Source organism: Chanos chanos, chromosome 6 (assembly GCF_902362185.1).
Source record: "Chanos chanos chromosome 6, fChaCha1.1, whole genome shotgun sequence".
Lineage (NCBI taxonomy): Eukaryota > Metazoa > Chordata > Actinopteri > Gonorynchiformes > Chanidae > Chanos > Chanos chanos.
In genome coordinates this window covers 23,012,842-23,021,076 of record NC_044500.1, presented here as the reverse complement: position 1 = coordinate 23,021,076, position 8,235 = coordinate 23,012,842, and the positions used below count along the sequence as shown (strand labels likewise).

General features: G+C 43.1%; 1 pseudogene; it reads left to right on the top strand.

The window, feature by feature from the left end:
• Positions 1 to 2,922: 2,922 nt before the first annotated feature.
• On the top strand, positions 2,923 to 5,703 carry LOC115815213 (uncharacterized; annotated as a pseudogene).
• The last annotated feature ends 2,532 nt before the right edge of the window (positions 5,704 to 8,235 follow it).

Here is an 8,235-nt window from a genome sequence, read left to right as displayed (position 1 = left end):
GGCTTTGATGTCACCTAAGGCCAACTTTGATCCTCCCGTATTCTCTTCTAGGGCTGTTATGCATTTACTTGCGCCTTTGGTTAGTGGGGGCAGTTTATTGGCCAGTGTCTGCATATCCATGAATGACCATGGTACATACTGTTGTCCATCTCTTTTGATGATCAGTGGATACATGTCACCTGGTCTTTGTTCTTCCAATCGCTCCTCATATCTTGGCCTCATGTCTCTTCCACTGACTACCCGTCCACTTCTTAATAATATTCCACCCGCTAGACTCAGATTACGGATGTCCCGATCAAGTGGATTGATCTGCTCCTCTGTCTGTTCAGTCATTCTATGCAGCTCCTCCCGCAGCGGTGGTTGTCTCCTGTTCCTTGCTTCCTCCCTCTTATGGACCTCATCCAAGTTTTCTATATGCACTTTTCCAGTCATTATTCTCTCTGTAAATTTTAGCCTTCTTCCAGGTGTTGATGTATTTCCCATCCTGTAATTGCTTCCATGCATGTGCCTTTTTGCTATTTCTTCTGCAATCTCTTCCTCAGGTACAGGAGTGAACTCAATACTCTCATTATCCAGTATTGGTGACCTTACTTCAGGCCGGAGCCCCTCTGTGTCTGTCCTTTCTGGCTGCTCCTTCCCATATTCACCAGTGAGAGGCATTGTATCTTCCCATTGACTGGCTTCCTCCTCTTCTCCACTGCTCCACTGGCTGAGTAGGTCTGTGCCTGCAGGGGCCTGTGTGTATTTTGGTCTGCCCTGTGGACATGTCTGAGGCTGTGTGGGTGCATCTGTGTGTGTGTGTGTGTGTGTGTGGGTGTGTGTGTGTGTGTGTGTGTGTTTGTGTACATTCCCAGGTATGAGTATGATGTAAGCTTGATGCCCCTTAAATCTAATTATGCCGGTTATAGGACCTCTATATCTCTCCGTCAAGCTTCCCTTCTTCCTACGTCTGCTTGGGCAATATTGGATACATTCCTAAGGGGTTTTTTTTTGTTGTTTTTTTCTCCCCTATTTGGATAAGGTGGGGGTGTTATGGACCATGTCGGCACAGTGGGCACTGACTGAATCTCTGCTGCTCTCTCTTTCTCCTCACTGACAACCTTTTCTTCCATATTTAGAGTCTCTCTGACAGTATCATGTGTTCCTTTAACTCCTTTACCACTTTTAGTGCGCATCTCCATTCCTTCCCCCATAAACCACGCCAGCACCTCCCTCTCTTTGTGTCTTTTGCCAACCCTCTTATCACTAGTGGCTTGAGCCTTGTGATGCTTTATGTTTACCTCTACTTCTACACATTTTGACACATCAAATGTACCCTCACTGCAGTTTACCACTCTTGTATTCCACTTTTTCATACATTTTAAAATCTGATTCTTGTGATGTGGATGTTTCTTAATTATAATTTCTTTTGGCAGAATTACTTCTTTTGCACCCAACATTTTTTTTTTTTTTTTTTTTTTACAATGCTCAGATACCCTCATCTCTAGGTATCTCTCCAATTCTGATCAACACAACAATCTTTCTTACAATTTAGTAGGTTTTACATTTTGGATTTGCGCCAAAAGTAATGCTTATCCTCTCTGAGCCTCTGGACCAGCTGCAGATAAAACTACATTTGGGCATTGACCTGTTTCCCACCCGATTCTACGTCGATCACTAGCTATCCACAATCTGGAATCAATCAATTATAAATTTCTGGTAGTCCCAAAAACGTAATTCAGTGGTAAGGCTACAGTGCTTTCTGGGTTTTTTACAAAGCCTCTCTAGCATCAGCTGCAAAGCGCCTGTCTCCTTCAGCCTCCACAACGTCACAGCTCATTAAAGTCTGGGAACTCTGCCTGCTCCTGTCGTAAATCTACCCCCTTAGTAAGTTACTGTAACTTCAGACTGATAAGCGGCTCATCCTGCCTGTGTCTAACACCAGCTGAATCTTATATTACACACTCCAATCAAAAAAGTTCTTATCCCCTGTGTCTTTATATCATTTTCCTTTTATATTCAATTATCCAAATAAGTGCAGCAACCCTCAGCAGCATGAAGGCAATCACAAACAAAGACAGAAATACTCTTGTGCCTTTATGCGTTTGTTGCTTTATTTTTATTACTTCTTCATCAGACACATTATACATATGTGGCAAGGGAGACAACAAAGCTTAGTAGTTTTCTTTATCCACTCATCAGTTTAATCTTTAATGCATGCACATGAGCACGTGTCGGCTCGGAAACGATTTCTAAAACACTTTTTACACTTTCGTGCCCTGGGATGCCAAAGACTCACTGCATGCTTCTTGCGACAGAACATACATGTTACGCTCTTATCTGCCCTGTGGATATCGCTATACGGCACCTGAAAAAACGGATCTAACACAAACCCCCTTGGATAATAATTATATAGGGCTATCAACTCCTTTTCTGCTACCATTCCCAACGTACTCCAAATAAACAAATCTCCTACCCATACTTTTACTATTGTTACCCACTCATTTCTCCATCTCAGTCCTATACCCACATGTCGTGATGCTGGTACAAAGCCTCCAACCGCTGCTTTCGTTAAAGTAAACGTTAGTTTTCCTACCCTATAACTCTGCACTTCAGTCACCAATATACGCAAGTCTGAATCTGCAATCAGCTCCGATTCTAACATTTTACCAATTAATCTCCACTATTTCCCCAGCAAGTGCACGATGCATATGTGTGATAATGTATACCCCCGCAACGCGGACATGCCGTCTCTTTAACCGGCCCCTCGTATTTAGACAGATAATAATGTGCGTGCTCTTTCTGACAATGCAGACACCCAGCAATCCTTAACCAAGCCACATCCTCTCTCGGTTCCTGCACAGTTGTACCCTCTATATCAAAAGACCATATTTGTGGGTAATGTGCCTCTAACAATCTCAGTTCTTTCTCTGCTACTCCTCCATGCATACTCCAAATTACACAATCTCCCACGTTGTTAGTGAGCTGATTAGTGATCTTAGCCTTGACATGATGGGTTTGTGTGAAACTTGGTTAAAGCCAGACGTTTTTCTCCCTTTAAATGAAGCTTCACCCCCTAACTATTCATTTTCCTGTGCTGCTAGGGCAGCAAAGAAAGGTGGGGGTGTAGCTCTAATCTATAATACTAAATTTACTCCTAACACCCTAAGTTTACCTAATTTTGACTCTTTTGAGTTGCTCTCTGTGAAGCAATATGGTACTGCCTCAACTTTTCTCATAGCACTGCTCTATCGTCCCCCGCGGCCCTATAGTCAATTTCTAGATGAGTTTTCTGAATTTATCTCTGTTATTCTTACTAGAGTGGATAAAATCCTGATCTTGGGGGACTTTAATATTCACATCAATAACAATTCTGATTCACTTAATAAAGCTTTTACAACTATCATAGACACTTTTGGCTTTAACCAATATGTCCACGAACCAACTCATCTCAGTGGCAACACTTTAGATCTTATTCTAGCTCGCGGACTTATTCCGCTGCCCTCTCAGACCATTTTCTTATTACTCTCAAAGTAACTCTTCCGTTCACGCCAATTGTCTCTACCGCTGTTTGTAGCTGCCGTCGCGTTAATGCTTCCACCGCTGCTGCGCTCGCTGATTTGCTTCCAACTGCTCTCAACTCTTTCAATGATCCGCAGAGATCTTTGAACGACTTGACGGACATCATGAATTCTACCCTTTGTAATGTACTAGATATGGTAGCACCATTAACTATAAAAAATAGACGTAAACACTTAACACCTTGGTTTAATAAAGAAACCTGCGCGCTGAAGCAGGTGTGTAGGAAATTGGAACGAAACTGGCGGGCAACCAAACTAGAGGTCTTTCGTCTTGCATGGCACGACAGCCTGATAGATTATAAACGTGCTCTCTATGCAGCCAGATCCGCGTATTACTCGAAAATAATTAATGTTAACAAAAATAACCCCAGGTTCCTTTTTGATACAGTATCTAAACTTACCCAGAATCACTCCCCTCAATTTAGCCCTTTTACCGCGAAAACAATTTTGTTGAATTTTTCTCGGAAAAGATAGTCTTAATTCGTCGCACTATTCAAATTAATTTATCAGATCAGACTGCCTGCACGCTCTCTGTTACTGCGCCTAAGATTAGTCAGGATGTGCAGCCTTTAACTCAATTTAACCCTATCTCTCTTGATGCGCTGTCCAAATTGGTGCACTCTGCTAAACCAGCCTCTTGCCTCTTTGATCCCCTACCTGCAAAACTTTACATAGAGCTTTTCTCGGTTCTTGGCCCAACAATCTTAAACACTCTAAATATGTCACTAAAGTCTGGTGTTTTACCCTCCGCTTTTAAAACAGCCTTGATCAGGCCTTTATTTAAAAAACCGAACCTTGACCCTGAAGCCTTAAATAATTATAGGCCGATCTCTAATTTCCTGTTTCTTTCTAAAATACATGAAAAAATTGTAGCTGCTGAGCTGATAGCCCATATGTCCTCTAACAGTCTGTTTGAAATATTTCAGTCAGGCTTCAGGTGTTTTCACTCTACTGAAACCGCCCTTACTAGAGTAACTAATGATCTTTTATTAGCCATGGATGCTGGTGCTACCTCTGTTCTTATTCTGCTTGATCTGAGTGCAGCATTTGACACGGTCAATCACACTATATTGTTAAAGCGCTTGGAAAACCAACTTGGCATTCGTGGCCTGGCGCTCTCTTGGTTTAAATCTTATCTCTCTGAGAGAAAGCAGTGTGTCCACTATAATAATGTGACCTCTGAATACCACAAGCTTAACTATGGTGTTCCTCAGGGATCAGTCCTTGGCCCTCTTCTATTCTTTATTTACATGCTCCCTTTGGGTGACATTATTCGTAGTTACAACATTAACTTCCATTGTTATGCTGATGATACTCAGATTTTCTTACCTATCCAGCATAATGACCGCTCTGAATTGGCTAACCTTGAGGCATGTCTTTGTGCTATTAAGGGTTGGATGTCTTCAAATTTCCTGATGCTTAACGCAGGCAAGACTGAAATGCTGGTCATTGGTCCCCCTACGCATAAGCATCTTTTTAGCGATCTAACTCTAAATTTTGACAACTGCATAATCTCTCAAAACTCTTCAGCTAAGAACCTTGGTGTGATTTTTGACTCTAGTCTCTCGCTAGTCACTCATATCAAGAACACAACCAAAACTTCCTTTTACCACCTCCGTAACATTGCTAAAATTAGGCCCTTTCTAAGTATGGCTGATGCAGAAACCATTGTTCACACGTTCGTCACGTCTCGCCTCGATTACTGCAATGTTCTTTACTCTGGCCCGCCTGCCTCTAGTACCAATAGTCTTCAGCTGGTCCAGAATGCTGCTGCTAGAATTCTGACTCGAACGAAGAAGTTTGATCACATTAGCCCTGTCCTGGCTTCCCTTCATTGGCTCCCAATTCATGCAAGGGCAGATTTTAAGGTCCTCTTATTAACATATAAAATTTTACATGGGCTTGCGCCTTCCTGCCTGTCTGGCTTAATTACACCCTATAACCCACCTCGCACCCTGCGCTCTCAAGATTCTGGATTATTAGTCATTCCAAGAGTTAAAAAGAAGTCCGCTGGCAACCGAGCCTTTTCCTACCGCTCTCCCTTCCTTTGGAATGGTTTACCTAAAGAAGTTAGAGAAGCAAACTCTCTCACTACCTTAAAACAAAACTAAAGACTTATCTATTTTTTCGAACTCATGCATGATATAAATTTGATTTGACTTTGTTATAGACATGTAAAGCCCTTTGAGACTATTAATCGTGATATTGGGCTCTAAATAAATATTATTATGATTATTATTGTTATTATTAATATTATTTACAACAATACTCTCTCCCTGATTAATCCTTATTAACCATGTTTTTGTACCAAAAATGATACATGGTGCTTCTGTCCATCCTGCTTTTTCAAATATCCAATCTCTTAATTTACTCAGCACATAAGACTCATTTTCCATTCATTCCACTCAGTCATACAATTGCCGGCACACTCACACTCACACACTCTTACAATGACTGCTAGACTGCCGTCCCTCACGGGCCACTTAGCAGGTCTAGTCTTGACAAACAAACACACAAATGCTGCCATCCCGTAGTCTCCTTAGCAGCAGCTAGATTGCCGTCCCTCACGGGCCCCTTAGCAAGTCTAGGCTTGACAAACAAACATACAAATGCTGCCGTCCCGTAGGCCCCTTAGCAGCAGCTAGACTGCCGTCCCTCACAGGCCCCTTAGCAAAACTATACTTGACACACAAATGCTGCCATCCTGTAGGCCTCTTAGCAGCTGCTAGATTGCCGTCCCTCACGGGCCCCTTAGCAAATCTAGACTTGATAAACAAACACACAAATGCTGCCGTCCCATAGGCCCCTTAGCAGCAGCTAGATTGCCGTCCCTCACGGGCCCCTTAGCAAGTCTAGACTTCACAAACAAACACACAAATGCTGCCGTCCTGTAGGCCTCTTAGCAGCAGCTAGACTGCCATCCCTCACGGGTCCCTTAGCAAGTCTAGACTTGATAAACAAACACACAAATGCTGCCGTCCCGTAGGCCCCTTAGCAGCAGCTAGATTGCCGTCCCTCACCGGCCCCTTAGCAAGTCTAGACTTGATAAACAAACACACAAATGCTGCTGTTCCGTAGGCCCCTTAGCAGCAGCTAGACTGCTGTCCCTCACCGGCCCCTTAGCAAATCTAGACTTGACACACAAATGCTGCCGTCCCATAGGCCCCTTAGCAGCAGCTAGATTGCCGTCCCTCATGGGCCCCTTAGCAAATCTAGACTTGATAAACAAACACACAAATGCTGCCGTCCCGTAGGCCCCTTAGCAGCAGCTAGACTGCCGTCCCTCACCGGCCCCTTAGCAAATCTAGACTTGACACACAAATGCTGCCGTCCCATAGGCCCCTTAGCAGCAGCTAGATTGCCGTCCCTCATGGGCCCCTTAGCAAATCTAGACTTGATAAACAAACACACAAATGCTGCCGTCCCGTAGGCCCCTTAGCAGCAGCTAGACTGCCGTCCCTCACGGGCCCCTTAGCAAGTCTCGGCTTATATTTTAATAAGTATACTCTTATGTATTCAAATAAGTATAATTAACAAACCAAAAGCAGTATTCACAGTGCTGTGTTATTATTATCAGGAGACAAAAAATGTCTTTGTTAGTCTTACACACTCATACTCATCCACACGTTTTACTGCATCAGACTCTTTCTTCCAATTTAGATTCTTTAGAGGAGGTGCTAGTTCATGCCTCGGCCCGGGCAGACCCACTGCCTTTGATTTCAACAACTAAAATGCAGATTTCTGTTAAAAAGGCTCTGCTTACATTTGTTATGTGACCACTGTTGATTCAAAGAGCAGGGCCATCCAAGCGGTTAGCTTCCCTGTGCCTCTCCTGGCTGCGGCTCGCCAATTAAATGTGGGAGAGACTCCCAGGTCAGGGCCAGATACGACCAAGTCCCTTCTCCACACTAAATGCCGTACTTCTTATGCTGAGTTTTAAAATGAATTCTAAGTTTCAAAAAGCAGTCAAAGTCTTCAGGAGTCCGATGCAGTGTAAGTTTGTTGCATTCAGTAGTGAGCAAAATACAACAAACTGAGTAAGGTCCCAGGGAGTGACAGAATCTAATACAGAAAATCATTCACTTATATCTAAAATTTTATCAGTATGCTAAACCTATGTATCCAATAAGCGCATAACACAGTTGTATGGTAACACCCCTTACATCATCCGTTTTTGCATGGTCTAACCCATTCGCTTCCAGAATTTTCCCCAGATTTTCCCAGAATTCATTATTCCGTACATCACTATTTCCAAAGTTTCCTTTTTTGGTTAAGTAAAAAATGATGATTCAGCCATGTCCTCACTTTGCCTCGGATGCTCAACCATGTCCCCAATCTCACCTCTGATACTTTACCCTTAATGCAGGTTTTAGCTTTTAAGCGATGGGCTAGTCCATGCAAGGCGGACACTGAAGCCACTACGCCCCGGCCATTACTTATGCTTCCCTGCTGTGGCGTCGTTAGACCTGGGCGTCCGGGGCTACAGCCCCGAATGTTTTATGAATAGCCCCGGATCTCTCTCTCTCTCTCTCTCTCTCTCTCTCTCTCTCTCTCTCTCTTTTTTTTACAACAATAAAAATAATAAAAAATGGCCCCGGATCAATTCATCTGTCATTCCGATCATACATTAACAATCGAAAATAATATGATATCGTTAATCAGAAACGCATGTACG